The following is a 17,468-nucleotide window of genomic DNA, read 5'->3' as shown; positions in this document are numbered from 1 at the left end:
AGTGAGCTGCTGGTATATTTTATCTAATGTACACTGAATAACGTTAAAGAACGATGTATAAAATGCAGTTGGCTTTCCTGATTTTTTTTTTTTTTTTAAGGGGACTGTGTGCTGTTTATAGAGTTAACTTTAATCTGAAATAACAAAAAATGTTAGTATTCAAAAATCCTTGCTTCTAGTTGTGGCTCTGTTGCTGACAGTATGTGGCCTTGGCTAGGTCGCTTTTCTGAAAATGAGTCATTAGTAGCACCAGTACTGCTGATAGCCTTAAGCTTTGATATGTATTTTTGACCTTTTAATTGTGATATGAATGGTCGGGGAAGATGGAAGGAGTTGCAGGGAAGTTCTTAGTTGCTCTTTAAAACAGAGAGAGAATTGAGACAGATGTTGATGAACAGAGATGAGACAAGAAAGAAATCTTGTTATGAGCCTTGACATAATGAATGTGTAGATATGCCTGAAATGAAGAGTAAGACATAAACAGACAGTGAGTAGAATGTAGCTTTTTACCTGAGAAGGATATGATGTTAGCAGGAGCAAGGATGTTGTCTCTGAAAACAATGCCTGATGATGCAAAACATACACGTCTGGGAAACATGAAAGGTGGAAATAACTTGAATATTTGCATGTGAGTTGTCAAAGGATATGGGAAAAATTATACTGATAAGGTTTCTGCAAACTTCTGTCTGTATCAATGGAGGCAGAATAGAAGTTTAAGAACCCTGAGAGATAAGAAACTGCCTCAAAAAACAATGCAGTGGGTCAGCCCTGGTAGCAGGGGGCTCAGGTAACAACATCCAGGTGCTCTGCATCTGTATTCAAGAGAAATGGTGACCAGGAGATGTTTATTGCTGATGTGTGGTTGATAATCTCTGCCCCCCTCACTAAGCAAGGTGAGGATGAAGAGTGTATGGATGGACAAATAACTTCTGGGTTAAGGGTTTTGGTGCAGCATAAACAAGATGGGTAATATAAAGGCTGGTAACCATTTAACAGGACAAATGGGGTGAGAGAGTGGTGGCTGTAAGGACAAGGTAAACAAACCCTTTAATCTGTAGTACTGGATGTTGCTAAAGATAAATCAGAAAATGAGTCTGGTTCAGGCTGAAGTTAAATATGCTAGCATAGAAACATGCTGGATTTAGAACTTTTTGCGATGAATCCAATTTTGTCCTAACTTGTTTAAGTCCGGACTATTTCCATGGAGTTCAGTAAATCACAGAATCATGTACTACCCATGTACTCTTTAGGTACAGCTCTGATTGATAGGCAAGGTGTAGATTCCTGTTTAAAAATCTGTAGGCTTTGAGAGATGAGTGGTTTGCTAATATCATAGAAAAATTATCACAAAAGGATAGTATTGCTAAAAGTGCTCCTGTTTGATCTCACAGGCTGGAGAGGCAGACACATGTTGGAAAGGGAGAGCTGACTCCCTTCTTATTGACGTGCATTTCACAGTTTTGCTCATTTGGCAGTATATGATGGAAGTAAAAACGAGATGACCCTGACTAAATCTTTGGCTCGTGCTCAGCCTCATTTTAAAAGAGCTTTGCCAAAATCAAATCAAGAAACAGAGACACAGAGGTGGAAAGGCTTTCTGTCCTTACAGGAAATAACTGCTGTAATCCAGGGTTGAGAAAAATTGAGATATTTGTAGGCTAGCTTTGAAGTAGAGTATTGCTAAATGGAAGCCATTAAGATCTCTGTAGCATGCAAAATGCATCTGGCTTCTTAGGAAATAATTCTCACGTGACTTGTGCACACTAGCGGGGGCTAGTGAGGCTGTGCTGTCAGTAGTAAAACAAGCACAGTTTCTGCTTTAGCAGTAGTCTGTGTGCCATGCACAATGTTTTTGTTGTACAGTGTTTCATCAAATTGCTTCTGTTTTGTGCAAGTGATAAGAGAGGAGAATTGCATCCCCAGGATCATATTTTCTTCTCATTCAATGACTAAAATGAGGGCTCTAATTTTTTGAGGCCCATGACATTGGGCAGATGTGACGTTTGTGGGCTAGCAGTTCTTAGCAGTGGCTCACACTGTGTGAAACGTATCCAGGTATTATTATATATTACGCTTTTAAGAAACAAATGTAAGCGTTCTTACAGAAGGCTTGTTTTCCCTGTAACCTTTTGCCAAGTCCTATAGAAAGAGGAGTAGTCTTAGTCTCAGGAGGCTGCAGCCTACAGACAGGAGTTACCACTGTAGAAAAGTATGACTAGTTCCTCTTTTTTGGGGGTTGGAGGGGAACTAAGTAGGAAGTAATGGAATTACTAGTAATTTTTACTGTTCATGTGTAATATTTTGTGACCCTTAAACAGGATATGCAGCAAGTAAAGAGTTTAGGAACTTTTTATTTCAATGCCCCAAAGGGATTCTAAGCAGCAATGGTGCAGCTCGAGTAAGCCAAGTGTAGCATCTATATGTAACCCATATATGCATGTATTACCAGTGAAACCTGCAGTATACTAACTTGAAGATTTTCAGTACTTGTGAAGGGAGCACAACAGCTTATTACAGTAACAAAGAGCTAGAAAAATGGTTTTGAAAACCTATAAAGTTTTTTTTTTGTTGTTTTGTTTTTTTTTTTTTTGAAACTTATATCAAGGCATTGACTAAGATTGTTACCTGCTATTGTAGCTGGGCATGACAAACAGCAGTGTTACCCCTCTTGTTAGAGAGGACTCAATAGAGGCAGTGTAGAGTGGATTTGTCATTTCCTGTATGACCTCGGATATCAGAGAAGGGAACAAAACCTGTTTTGGACTTGGCTATTGCTTTGGACTATGCTGTGTCCCTCACTGAAGCCACAGAGCAAGGGGTGGGAATGGGCAATGACCTGAATAAAGCAGAACGTGCCAAGTAACATGCAGGGTGAATGAATCCAGCATAGTCTAGCCCAAGTCAATGTGTAGACGTTAGAAGGAAATTGATTTATGGAATTTTACTGCTGGGTTTGGAGCTGGAATGCTGAAAGGTCTGTTGTGATTTATTGTTCTTCTTGCTAAAGAAGAGAAGGATAAAATGGACCTTCTTTTCTGCAGAAGACAGATGTTCACAGAAGTGGAAAGTGCCCCTCTAAAGGCATGTTTGCAGAGCTATTGCAATATTTCAAGTGTGCATCCTGTACCTCGTAGAAGGAAATGGGAACAGGTGGCTAATTATGGTACTCCCACTCTTGTAATGTACAGCCAGTGTTCTGTTCCATTAACCTGTATTACCTTGAGCTATTGCCAAAGCTGTGGCTTTCAGAGAGCAGGTGAGTGCTGAATTCCTGCCTTGCCAGTGACACAGCAAAAACTCTGTTCTGGACCCTGTGTGCTAGGCAATTGAGGGAGCTAGAACAGGAGGCAGAAAATTAAAGGGACTGTAAACCCTTGAGAAACTTAAGTGTCCTTGCTCCTCTCTCTCCTCAAAATTCTGTGTCCTGGGCCACCTATAAAGGCAAGTGTGCTGTGTTTAGCTCCTTGTAGGTGATGGTCGATGGAGCTAAGGAGACTTGCTGCAAGCCTACTGTGGCCAGAAAGTCAGTCATGCTCTGCTACATCAGTTCCATTTCTAGGCACTGGATGTAAGAGGACAATGCTGCCACAAGAGGGAAGAGGGAGTTTTAAAGGGGTGAGAAGCTCCAGTAGTGGGAGTAGGGTTACCTGTATAGTGATTGAGAGCTGCTTTGAAAGGGTTTTACTGGTGCTTTTGTTCTGCCACATCAGCATAGGTTAAAGAATGAAGGCCTTTACAAATATGTCATTATGTCTTCTGCTAGCACAGTAGCTTTGGTCAAAAAGTTATTTCTGTCAGTGTAGATTTTGCCTGGGGAGACTGGAGGAAGTTTTAGCAAAAATACTCTTTTGCTAGAGAAGGCCCTAGTCGCCTCAAGCCTTTTGCTGGCGTACAGCAAGATATAGCTGTACTGACAGTTAGCTCACAGCATAGCTTTGGCCTCAGTGTAAAGGTCTGGGCAAAGCTCTTTATTTGAACTAGGACTTAGTTAAAGAACATGTTGTAAGAGAATGAGGATTTCCCACCCCCTGGCTCTGGCATGTAGCAAGGGCTACATTTTTTTTTTTTTTTTAATAGCATCTCCAAATTAGAAGAATGTGCTCAGAAAGGATTGAGAAAACAGTCATTTTCAGTCCCAAAGTTCACAGTGGTTTTGAGACTCTTATCTCAGTTTCATTTTTCTTTTTGGGGGCGAGGGGGAAAGCCATGTCCAATCCAGCTAAGCACACCTGACTCCAAACTTGGGTTTGTTTGCTTGAGATTCAGATACGCAGACAAGCTCTCTGTAAATATTTAATGAAAGTGGTTACAGTGGTGTTTTGCTCTGACACTTGTACAATTTGAAGTGCTTGTACTTTGCATGTGAGTTTGCTTTTTTCTTTTTCTTGGTATTTTAATTCTGCTGAGTTTGAAAATAAGTATGTTCAATTTAAAAGTTGCTGATGGGAGTTGGAGGAACGAGATACTAATGTACAGTGTGGCGTTGAGAAGAAAGCAGGTGTCTGAGCTCCTGTTTTGTGAGAAGGTTAGTTTTTCCAAAGCAGCCTCTGCTTCAGCAGAAGTGACATCACAAGGGGCAAATCTAGGCTGACTCTTACTGGAAAATTTTACTTTAGGAATATAAAAATAGCATTTTGGAGATACTAAGATGAAAAATGTACTGCAAATATAAGTAACGTGGAGACTGCCTTTGTTTCTGAAACGTACATTGCTATAATACTCAGATATGTCTCATTCCAGAGCAGAGTTTGCTTTTATTCTGTCTGTACGCAACTGGTTATGGTTAAGTGTTACTGGGAAAAAAAAAAAAAAAAAAAGGAAAAGGGTGTTATGACTTCCCTATAATTAATGGCTTTGTTTATAATTCACATAGAGTGGGAAATTCTTTTAGAAGCTCAGTAAAATCTACACCCCCTGCCTCATTTCTGATTTCCTCTTTCTATAACTACTGTTACAAATTTCTTACCACACCACTATGCTTGTTGCCCCTGGCATGGCGTTGCACAACCCTCATCTCCAGTGATTTGCAGCAAATATACTAATTAAATTGTTTATTGGTGCTCATCAATTTGTTTGTTTAAAGCTGAGTGCTGTATGAGTTAGATAAATCTTTCAAGTGGCTGAAAGAACAAGTTCAGAGGCAGTAGACAGTCATTAAGAGGCTTTTTAAGACCTTAAAATAGCTTTGCTGAACTGTGAATTTTTATTTTTGCAGAAGAGGCTCCATTGAAGTAGTCACTAGTAGTATTTTGGCCTAGTAAGGATTGGCTTAGGTGAGCTAGTTTCTTACATGTTTGTAGCACAGAATTTCCCATTTGCACAGTTGTGTTTGCTAGGAAGCTCAAATGTCCCGTCTTTTTCATTACAAAGGCAGCCTCTAGCCTTTGCAGCCTTCTGAACCCTTAAGCATTTTCTTGGTTTTCCCTGACTTTGCTTCTTTGCTTAACATCTTAATGGAATTTGACCTTCTGGAATTGAAGTGGTTATGTCTAAATATTTGATGGTTTCAAGTGGGGATTCTGCTGAAAAACTTTCCAAGCCCTTCCTTGCAAAAGCTTTTTCTCCTTTTACCTGCCACAGCTGAAGTGGTGTAATCAATGACTCAGGTAACCCCGAACAACTCTACTAGATGACTGGTTACCAATTAGGGGCGTAGTGAAAACAGCTTCCTTCTTTTCATCAAGTTTTCAATGTCACTTGAGGTCTGTTGGGGAGCTCATGTTTTTATATGCCTTATTGTTGTTGTTTTTCCATAATGATTTGGGAATGTTGATTATTTTGTCCTCCCAGTCCAGGAACAATTGCTCATCTTTTCCCATCACTACAGCAGCTGGTTGGAAACAGGCAGATTTCACAACTCTCTGAAGGCAACTGTATTCTTCCCCCTCTGGGAGCCCTCTAGCACTCCCCTTATCAGTCTTGAGAGAGATGCAGCCTGTGTTAACATGTTTCATTTCATTTCAGTCTGACTCCACCTAACCTAGCACACTCCAAGATCTTCCTTTATTCCTTCCCAAGGACAATGTGATTTGGCTTAATCCCGTGTCACTTCATCATTGAGGAATGTCACCTGACTCACTCAGCACCTCTCTACATAAGCTGTCAGGCTGTTTTCTCAGTGATGCTTAAATCAAAGGAGCATAGCTTCTGTGGGAGCACATCAGGTGAAGTTGCCTGGGCTTTCAGAAATGCTTCCTGCCCAGCAGGGCCGGTTAAGCCCCTTACAGATGCCACATTCTGCAGGGGCTTTATAAGTTGCTGCTAGGTACTGAAGCATTTTTTAAAAACCTGTGCCTGCAGCCTCTAGCCAGTTTGTACTCATTCATTGCCTCCAAATGTGGATTATTGCTCTGTAACCACACGACATAGTTGCTACTCAATAATCCCAGCAGCTAATTATGGTTTCAGTTTATCCTGTCTCATGGTTGCCTTTCCTGTAATCTCTTACTACATGGGGTTTGGTTTTTGGTTTTCTTATGTAGGAAGATTCTCTGAACATTTACTTCATAAAAGTCTGGCCTATTTGTATCTGCCCAAGATCACTGAGAACTCGTGGGTGTCACTGTACCTGCCTGCTCTCTGCGTTGCGCCTCTCCTGCTGGGCTGAGAAGCAGCCCTGGATTTCCTACAAGGCCACCAACATCTGCACACCAGGGTACCCCAGGATAAGCAGAAGTAGGGCTATATACCCAGGCCTACGGGTCATTTCAGCAGGAGATGACATAAGTAATTCCAGGGTGATTCAGAGATTTGGAGTTTACCAAATTGATTTTGAGGTATCCAAAAGTGAAAAGGAGAAATGGAGAACAAGCTGAGCAGTTTATCGCAGGCCCCCTGAGTGGAAAGCCTCAAGAGTGCTCAGCATTATTACGTGATTGTTCACTGTGCTGACTGTGGAGGGTGAGGGCACTGCCTTGGGCCCTTTGCAACTACCTGGCCCTTCTGCGTGGGCTATGAATTTCTCCATTCACTTGCTATGTGAATAGATTGGCAAGCTTTGGAGCTGAGCTGCTCAAAGCTAAGGAGGCTGGATCTGCGTGTTCCTGTAAACCAGAACCAATCCTAACTTAAGATATCAATCTTCTGTGTGTGTTTTTTTATTTTTTTTATTTTTCTTGTTGGAGTGTTTGCCCTTAGTTGCCATGGTAGTACTGCCATACACTTTCCATTTGTCGTCTGTGCTGAGCTACAATGGCATGTGGCACTTTTTTTGGTTCAGAAAGGACACTGGATTAATGGCTATATGCTCACATCCCCTTTTTACCCTCTATGTATGCTGTAAAGCTTCAGGCATAGAACAAAACAAAACAAAAAAAAAAAAAAAAAAAGAAAGAAAGGATGCAAGGTAGCTGGAGCTTACCAGGCAGCCTTCACCAGGTGTTGTGTGTTGCAGGCAGGAGTAGAGAATTTCAGCTTTGAAACGAGAGTTTGACTAAGGCACTGAGATGTGGAAGACCAGCACTAACTCTGAGCCAGTAGATCACTCCTGGTTTTGGCTGGTATTTGCTCCTTAAGCTAACATCTGACACACCCAGCAAAATGAGCCCTACAGAAAAATGCTGTTTGTACGAAGAGGCTACTAGAGATGGGTGATGGGATGGAAGCTCGTGTTCCCTGTGGTCTTGGAGAGATGGAAGGGCTGTCAGTGCACTTGAGGTGGAAGGAGACTAACTACTGAAAATCATTCCCATACTGATCCTTCTGAAGATTGTCCTTGCTCCCAGATTACCTATCTATGGCTGCAGGTTACAGTTTCCTAGTGCGTATGTAGTGTTTTTTTCTTTCTTTCCTTCATTTTTCTTCCTCTCTACTAATTGGCTACTGAGCCCTAGGACTTGTGTGCTGATGTTTATTTTTCCCCTTTTCCAGTGTGTGTGCCTTAGGAACAGACTGGTTAATCTGATGCATTAATGACTGCCACAATAGCCCCAGTTACTTGGGAAGTTATAGCAGCACAGATCACCTGATTTCATCTAATTCTTTGAGATTCCCTTGCTTCTTTCCTACTTTTGAAGAAAGAGGAGACATTTGCTGTATAGGCAAAGAAAGGTGGGAGAAGCCCAGTGCTTGTGATACAGTAACAGTCTGACTGCCTTCCTTAAGTCCCACAGTTGCTTGCCTTGGCCACAGAGAGAAAAAAGCTGCTTGTTGCACTGTGTTAAGCTGGTCCGGTGTCCTGGTGGGAATTCACCTTCCAAGGCCTGCACAGCTAATTGAGAAGAGTATTAAGCTGAGGCCTGGATCATCTGGGCTGCTGACTCTTTCACCTGGCAACTCAGTCCTGTTTTGCTGCGGTTTGGCCCTGGGCCTCTGAGCACAAGATAAATAATCTCTTTTATTTGTCCTAGGCACCTGTACAGCTCCTGGTATGGCTGGCAATGTCTGAGACTCTTGCAATCCTCCAGTGTATGCTGCTGTAAAGCTTCAAGGTGACTTACTCCAGTTATACGTGGAAAGAGCAGAAATGCATCTGAGGTAAAGGAAGTCCACAGCTATGGTTGTGGTCATTGGTTTCTGACCAACCTGTAACCATTATATGCTTCAGCTGTACACACAACTTAATTTTTTTGGCGGGACACATCCATCTTGTGGTTATGTGACGGGAAGAGAGGAAAAACAGACTGGTTCTCTAGTGTTAAGGTAAACAGACATCCTCCGGTATGTTTGGGACAGTGCCTGTGGGCTGAGCAAGTGTGCCCTGGGTTGCAGCCTGGTGGGGAAAAAGTCCCGAGGGAAGAATCTCTGTAGCTCTGGGACTCTGAAGGAAAGTAGCATAAGAATTTCGGGTTGTGCCATGCCTGAGTAACGCCACAGAAGGACCTCTGGTCCCTTCAGGGTTTGAAACGTAGTCTTAACAATGGGACACTGTGTCCGTGCTACTGTTACAAAAGGCTTAAGTTCAAAGACCTGTCAGCATTTAATTACAGTTGACTTTTAAAATAGTCTTTTCTAGGTAAAAGAGCATTTTATTATTAAATCTGAACTTACCTTCACAGACTCAGGAATTCTGAGTTTTTAAATTGACTGCAGAGTCAGTTAAGCACCTAAATCCCTTTTGAGATGAGATCATGCCAGTTCTTTTCATAACAAGGGTGTACAGTGTTTATTCCTCCTTTTCACGGAACTGCCATTTATGGTATTTTTCCCTCCTTTCTCCTCTCCTCTCTATTCTCTCATAGAATCATAGAATAGAGTTGGAAGGGACCCATAAGGATCATCAAGTCCAACTCCTAGCACCACACAGGTCTACCCAAAAGTTTAGACCACGTGACTAAGTGCACAGTCCAATTGCTTCCTAAATTCAGACAGGCTTGGTGCAGTGACTACTTCACTGGGGAGCCTGTTCCAGTGTGTGATCACCCTCTCAGTGGATAATCTCCTTCTGATGTCCAGCCTAAACCTCCCCTGCCTCAGCTTGACACTCTTTCCTCCCGCCCCCTTTTTTCGGCCACGCTTCTCTTCTCATCGTCCTTTGGCTCAGATAACTAAAGGGAATGTCTCTTGTTTTATTAAGTTCACTGAGGAACCATTCCATTCTTAGATATAAGAGCTTTTCCCTAGAATGACTGTATTAAATAATGTTTTGAATGTGTAAACCACAGGAAAATATACAAGGGCATATAATATACTGTGGCAAGCAAAACTGATGCTGTCTGAAAACAAGGGATTCATAAGATTTCAGAAATGGCCACTGTTTGTGGTTATCTGTCCTGTTAGGGATCTGTCCTGCTAGGGGTTGCTACTTTTAGAATCAAGTTCCACTTTGTCTGAGAAATCACCTGCACAACTGAAACAGAGGGAGTTCAGGTACCTTTTTATTTCTGAGAAATCTTAAACCTCATAATCCATAGTTCTTCAAAACGCTGCCTGAAGAATGGGCCACTGGGTGGTGCTGTTGTCTTGTGGCTGGCCAGCATAAAAACCCTGGTACTTCAGAGAAATGACTTAAAACGTTAAGGAATTCCGCTAGAAAACCTGTCTTGTTATATGGTGATGATCTTGGATTCAACACTGACAAGCATGGTAGTAATGATAGCATTTTACAAGCAATTAATGTCACCTGAACAAGAAGGGAAAGTTAAAGTTGCCTGGTTAGTCAGGAGCATCTGGGAAGTCAGATTCATAAAACTATGGAAAGATTGGCAAACAAAAAATCAACACCACCAGTTTGGATGAAAACTCCAAGCCTCTAAGGCAGTAGGTGGGTAAGGATTTGGTCTAAACAGATGCTTTTGAGTTGTATGTATTTTTTTGAGTAAATTGCTCACCTGAAAATCAGAAGACCAATGAGGAGTTAAAAATGAAGAGGTCAGAAGTTGTTTTGGGAAGGCCATTTATCCCGGAGAACATGCATGAGAAAGTGTGAGGGAGTCTGCTCACAGACTTTTCCAGAGGTGAATAGGAATAACTTTAAAATCAAAGTTACGTGTCTGTACAGTTCACATAGTTAATAAGGCAGAAACAGAAGCATTTCAGAAGAACGTGGCACTTGGCTTTGTGAAAACTTGATTGGTCTAACTTCATTGTAGTTGTTGCCTTGGAGGAGCAGAATTGCAAAGTTTGAGCCTCAGATCTGCTGATCCAAATGGTATTAGGAACAGTGATTGCAAGCAGTCAGGGTTCAAAGTGAGATCATGGAATTAAATCCTGATCTAGCTGATGGTTTGGAGCATTGTCCTGGAGGAAAGTGCTTCTGTGCAAGAAGTATCCCAAACTTAGTTTGCTCTTGTGCTGTGACAAAGATGTTCACTGAGACATTTTTGTTCTAAAAATGTTTGGTGGTATTGAATACCATTGCTTGCAGGTGCACAACCTGAGATTATTTTTTTTGTCCCCTTTGTAGCAGTGAAGAAGGGGAAGACAGTTGTTGGAAACCTTATGCTGTTTAAAAAAAAAAAAAAGAAAGAAGAGGGCAGGGCAGCTATCAAGTGTGTCACTAGACTTTACCACAGGACTTTCTAGAGCTCAGACATGCCACTTAATGTTTTAGCATCTGTCTTTTACCATCTGCTTAAAATGAGGCTATTGAGAGTTATCTGTCTCGTTAGGAGGTTAGAAGGAGAAGTAAAGTTTATGGCATACTGTTTAAGGCATGGAATTTCTTCAGAGGAAGAGATTGGAAGTGGACTGCTTCCAAACTCCAATTTTAATGAGCTATGTGACACTTCAGAAAAGGAATGGTTTCTTCATTTTTAATAGTTGCTGTAATTAAAAAAAAGTATGCATATATACATATATGCATACATACAGACACAAATGTTTTGTCACTGCTTTCTGCAAAGTTTTAGGATACGGAACCCAGAGACATCTGGGTTGTGAAAATCAAGCAGCAGAATGAATTGTTTTAAGGGCTGCCTTGCCACCTGTTCTTTTGAATTTTCTTTTATTTATTTACTTTTTAAAATCCATCATTTTGGGCCAACTATTTGCGAATGACCTAAATCCAAAGAGTGAAAGTGTGAAAGCTGAGAATACAGAGGGTTAAGTGTTTACTTCATGAATTCAGGGCTAGCTCATTGCCTGAGATAGTGTTTCAAATGCAGTCATGCTTCCAGTGCTTTGTTGTCTCAGCAAAAGCTGTTGAGGATGTCATTTGTGGCTGTTTTCCCCCCTGGCATTCAGGGAAGGGCTAACTCTGCCTCTTCAGCTCACAGCCATGACATTTTTAATGACAATTTCTGAACTCTCATTACTCAAAGCTTTCCCTGTTTTGTGCCTGTGCAAAGGTTTAAGAAAGTTTTTAGGTGCTAGTGATAGCCGGAGGGCTGAGAATGTAGCTGAAACTAAATGCTTAGATGGTGTGAGGTGTTACTCTCCTTGTGCTTGTCACAGTGTGCTTCCAGCTACTTTGTCTGCTTGGTGTTGTTTGGACCGAACATGCCTTTACCCCTCTTCGAGAGGAATGCTTGTTGGCACAAGCAGCAACTAGTTTTGATTTCTCAAATGAGAAACTACAGCTACTGCTTTCTTTTCACTAAGTCTTCTGTGACCTTGTAGGTGAAGTCAGCATTTAAATATGAGAGAATGCCTTAAAGTTGCAGTAGGAGCAAGTTTGATGTATGTGGTGTGTTCAGAGTGGCAGCTGATAATAGAGATTGCACTCAGTGAAGCAGAAATGCTGATCCCACATTAGGGTGGGCTTGAATATTAGCGGTGAGCTCACTGTAGCATCTATTGACCGAATAGGAAGTTGTCTCTCATTTAGTTAATTTTGAACTTGGTGCGTGGAGGATAACCCGAAGAAGATAAACCTGCTCTGCTTGCCCCACTCCTCTTCCCTTCTCAGCCAGAGTGCATCATGATTCACTGGTGACCTGGCGCACGTTTCTATCTTGCTGTCCCAGCAGCAGGGAGCATCTGTTTGTCCGCACCATATGGTTCCCAAAGCCACTTGGGTTGCTGTGTGGGTGAGGTGCTTCTGGTGAAGGAAGGAATTGAAAGAGGATGTGGGTCACTTTTTAATTTTTTTTTTTTTTAATTCTTGATCACATATGGGTTATGGCACAATGCCAGTTAAAAAGTAGAGAGCATTTCAAGTTGAGTCATGCCCTGTGCTTATTATAGTTCGGTTGTGGGATTCCAACAGCTTGCCAAACACGAGTGCCTGTCATTAGACAGTCATCCCAGCAGCAAAGCAATCTGCTTTGTGGGTGGGAAGAGCCCCTGACAGCTGGCTTGGGAAGAGCTGATGCCCAGACAAATGGCATGCTGATCCTGAGTAGGAAAGGGCTGAGATGCCAGCCACACAGGACAGGAATTGGCACCAGGCAGGTGTCCCCAGACCCAGTGTCTACCCAAAACAGGCATTTCTCTGCTTTGGTAAATGCTGGCCAAGATAGTAAACACCTGGGTAAAACATCAATAGAACTGATGTAGGTAGGAATGTAACTCTGTTAAGCCTGAGTGCCTATGAGCGTAGCTGGGGAGGTTAATGAAGGCGTCTCTGCAATGTAAGCTGCGTACAGGAAAACTCTGCCGCCCAAAGTTGCTGCTTGCTTGCTGAGCTTTGACCACAAGAATAGCTAATAACTGAGGGAGTTAGAGAGCTCTCCAGGAAATGAGCAGTAGGATGGAAGCACTGTGCTGGAGGTTGCTTTTCAGCAGTCAGTATTTTCTAATCTGAGGTTACAGTGCAACATTTAAACAAATAATAAAAAAAATACAGTTGCAAAAGTGACTTGGAATGCTGAAGGGTAGTTTTGCTTTCTGGTTTTCATTTAGCTCAGAACTGACTTTGAACGTACTTATGTGATGAAGACATCATAGCTGCACAGTTGTTCAGAATGAGGCGTGCATTTTAATAGAAGCCTAAGTTGATGTAAGCATCATGCAGAGTGTTCTCAGCACACTGTTAGAACTTCCTGGTAATTGTGTTGGTTAATTTATGGCCAACTGCATTGAAGAATGACCTCTTTCTGAAGTGGTATTTAGTGAGTTTCTTTACTATGGTTTTAGCAAATAATCTCCCAGACTTGGCAGTATGAAAAGTGGCCTCATTGCACAATCTAAAATCTCATTAAAACCAAAAGAAGCCTATAAGTTAATGCAGTAACTTTGATTTATTAACTTGAGGTAATTATAAACTCTTTCCATCTGGATCTTGGCAATGTTTGTCATTAAATGGAGATGCCTGTTGGTACGTATTTACAGGAGGCCTGGGATCTGTAATAAATACTGTAGACTTCTTTCAGCCAAGTCAACCTCTGATATATCCTTTAGTACCATTAAGCTGCAACTAATTGAAAACCCATCTAAGTAAATGGCTGAAAACAACTCAGGGATGCTGTTACAGAAGTAGACAGGAGGCTCTGAGGTGTTGCTAACTCTCTTGGTGTTGGAGGCCTGGCTTACCAGCAGACTCTTCCATGTCGATGCTTCCTGCATTGAAGGGCCAGGCAGAAGGACCTGGCCTCTGCCTGCTTTCGCCCCCAGGTGCTGGCCTCCAGCGCTGGCCGTGGTGCTGAAGGGCAGAGGCACCTGGGGCAGCTGTCCAGGCCCTGTGGGCAACCTGCTCCTGCTGGGGGCAACTGGGAGGTCAGACGGCTGCTTGGTGGTGGCTGTGTGGGGCACAGCTGTCTCTCCCTCCCTCTGATGTGTTTGGAAGTTCTGGAGCTGTGCTGGGAATGCCCTTGCCTCCTTTCTTCATTCTGCAAGAGTGGCAGATCATCCTGGAGGGATTTCAAATGGAGTGTGGTTTATCAAAAAGTGCAGCATTCCTGCTGGGTCTCATTTAAACCAGCTGAAGGTTTGGAATGCAGTTGGTGTTTGTTCTCAAAATGTAGAAAAATGGGTATCCGAAAGACCTTGTGATCAGATGTGCAATTGCTTACTTGCCTGGAAATTGTGTCTCTTCTAAGAGTTGCTTTGGGACTTCAGAGTGAAGTCTTTTAATGGGAGGGATGATGCAACCCACATAGCATTAGCCCCGGAACTGCATTTCTGTGCTAGAAATTTTTACCTGTATAGAGTGGGGAAGAAAATTCATCTTGTTTCCTTATGCTTATTTGTTTGAATGACTACATGTGTTCAGGATAGGTGTTACATTATGTGGCAAGAAGGATCACTGACATATTCAGAGCAAGTTTTTCCAGCTCTTAGGTTTCTGCAACTGTAGACTGTGAGGGTGCAGGCTTAGCTAGCAGTACTAACAGCAGTGTTTTCAGATGGTTCATCTTTGGTCTTCTTCCAGCCTCTATTCCTGTGTAAAAGTTGTCATACAAAACACCTTGCAAGGGCTGATCCCTACAACAATAAGCAATTAAAAGGAAGAGCTGGATCCTCATTCTGGTAGAAAAGTGAAGCCAGAGGCTGAGTTTCCAAGCAACTGTGTTTCTTTGATGCCCTTGATAACAGTAATAACAGTAAAGGTCATGATGGCTCTGCCATCCTGAGTCATGCTGTTGCTTGCTTAGAACAGTGAACCCTGCTGAGACTCAGATCAGGTACATCTGATAAGGGTGGCAGAACCAATGTGTTTATTTCCAGAATGTGTCAGAGAACCTGTTTCTGGTCCTTGCTCTTTTATAAAAGGCAGGTATTTATTTACATGGTCTGAGACTCAAAGGCTTCTTCCGTAAAAGGGAGTTAATACACTAGAGCAGTTCTTACTTTTCCTTCCCCTGCTGCATGTTGATGGCATGAGATTTTAGTAAGAAGGGGAATGGGATGTTGTGAAGTTCCTGATCTAAGATTCTACTGTTACCAAGAAAAGCAGTTTCACCCTGACCCTATTTGCACGTTCCTGTCCCTTTCCCCATTGTGTTGGGGGAGCGGGGTAAATTGGGATTAAGCCCCAGAGTTCTGGTTACTGTCCTTCTTGCTCTCATCATAGGTTAGAGAGATTATTTGTCCTTGGTAGGACTGAATCTGAGGTCAAGTACATCTATGGATATATTGCTTTAGACAGCAGTTGGTTACCTCTCAAAGAATGAAATTGTAAATCATGGTGATTTAAAGTATTATTTTGCACTGATACTGTGTATTACAAAGTATTATGCAATGGGCACGGAAATATAACAAACTATTTGTAAACAGTCAACAACGTGTTTTTGCTTTGCGTGATAATCAACCCTGAGGAAAACAAAAGAAATCAAGGATTTCATTGATAGCCTTACACTGAAGAGAGAGCAAGTTGAAAAACTTTAAATGGATCAAACATGGATCTGTGCCTGGGTTTAGGATATTTATATATTTAAAATACTTGCAGAAGCTTTGAAAATGCATTGAGAACACTACATTTCCATTCAAAGTATAGATAATATATATTAGAAATCTTTGAGCTTTTCAAGCAAGTAAAAACTAAACATCAGGAAATCCGGATGCACTAACAGGCTGTTGTTGCAAAATCATTACTTCAGTTGGAAGTAACAAAGCACCAATAATGTATAAACTGGGAAAGGTCTTTATTTTAGAAATCTGATTTCACATTCTAGTGGTGGTGGTTGTTTTGACTTACTTGTTTTTAACACAAATGTCTGTACAGCCATAAATTTGTTATACAAATTTTTGTTACTTCTGTCCTCAGTGGATTCAAACATGGTGGGACACAACTTACAAGTGCAATAAAACTCTTTTGTGTTAATGAAGATAGTCTTTCCTTAGCAGAAGGATAGCTGAACACAACCTGAGGTTACTGATAGACACTTGTCTGTTGTTATTGCCAGGACTATGTGACTGTGACACATTTTTGGTCATTGCAACTACACCTTCTGCAGTACCATGCTGTAAAGCAAGGTGATAAATGCTGGAGGTCAGTGACTGGTACTCTGTACAGTGTCCATATGGGGTACCCTGTATGAGTTGGGCACTGCTCTGTAACTGAGGTGAGTCCATTCTATGCTGCTGCTGTTTCCATCGTCTCTTTTTATAGAAGATCCACAACATAATTACTGTCTTGCAGCTGGTAACGGAGGGAGGTAACATAACTGTGGATGCAGGCAAATGTGTCTTCTTTCTCAAGATATTTAATGTGTGTTACCTATTCAATTCCATATGGCTGAGGAAAGCCATATGGACTTCTTTAAGAGACATAACAGGAACGAATGAGCAACTTGTATTTTCCTTTTTCTGTTTCCTATACTGCAGATAAATCATATTTATGTTACTGATAGGATGCTGAAAGAGAAAAAGTAGGCCAACTTTTTCATGTCCCAGATTGTCCGAGTTTTCAATCTGATCACAGACCCTGTAAGCAGTACTTAAAGTCGGTGTGCACAATGGTGGTAGAAGCTTTAAAGACCACACAGGTGAAAGAAGTTAGTCTAGTAGGACTGAAAACTGTTTTCCTCTTTCTGTCTCCTCCATTAAGTCACCATTAATTTATTAACTGGGAGAGGAAAGGGGGTAGATCTGGTGTTCCTGGAAAAGATGCTGCACCAGATGCTGCATATCGCTGCTTTTTCATTGTAAAGTTTCCTTGTCTGGTGCTGCATGCGTGATAACTGTTAGTTGGTGATGGGTGATTGAATAGGGATGACCAATGATCAAGAGTGAGAGGTAGTGTATTCTTACAGAGGAGTTCAAGATCAGAAGACCGGACAGGTGAGCGGAGCACTGCGGAAAACAAGATATGGTGGATGAGAGTGTTTCTGTAGTACTGGAGTTTAATGATCTCACCAGACAAAGGCAGATAGGGAAAGGTTAAAGCCTGAATAGAATAGTCAGCTTTTCCTGCCAGACCACGCTTGTCCAGGATAGGCAGAAGAGAAGTGAATAAGAAGAGGCAGATATAAGTGGTCCCTTCCAAAAAAGGGAGAACGTGGGATTATGAAGCCAAGCCTTGAAATCTGTCCTAGAGCCTGCAGGAAAGATCCTGGGACTATTTCTGTAAGCAGAGACTCTCGCAAGGATCATGGAGAATGTGTTTTAGTTGCCAAGTGAGCAGGAATATGCAACTTAGTAGATGAGGGATTTTACCAACAAAGGTTAGAAAACTGCAAGATCTGGATGCTTTTGTAGTTTTAGGCATT

The sequence above is a fragment of the Aythya marila genome, assembly GCF_965140915.1.
Source record: "Aythya marila genome assembly, chromosome: 4".
NCBI classification, from domain to species: domain Eukaryota; kingdom Metazoa; phylum Chordata; class Aves; order Anseriformes; family Anatidae; genus Aythya; species Aythya marila.
Note: the sequence above shows the minus strand (reverse complement) of the source record.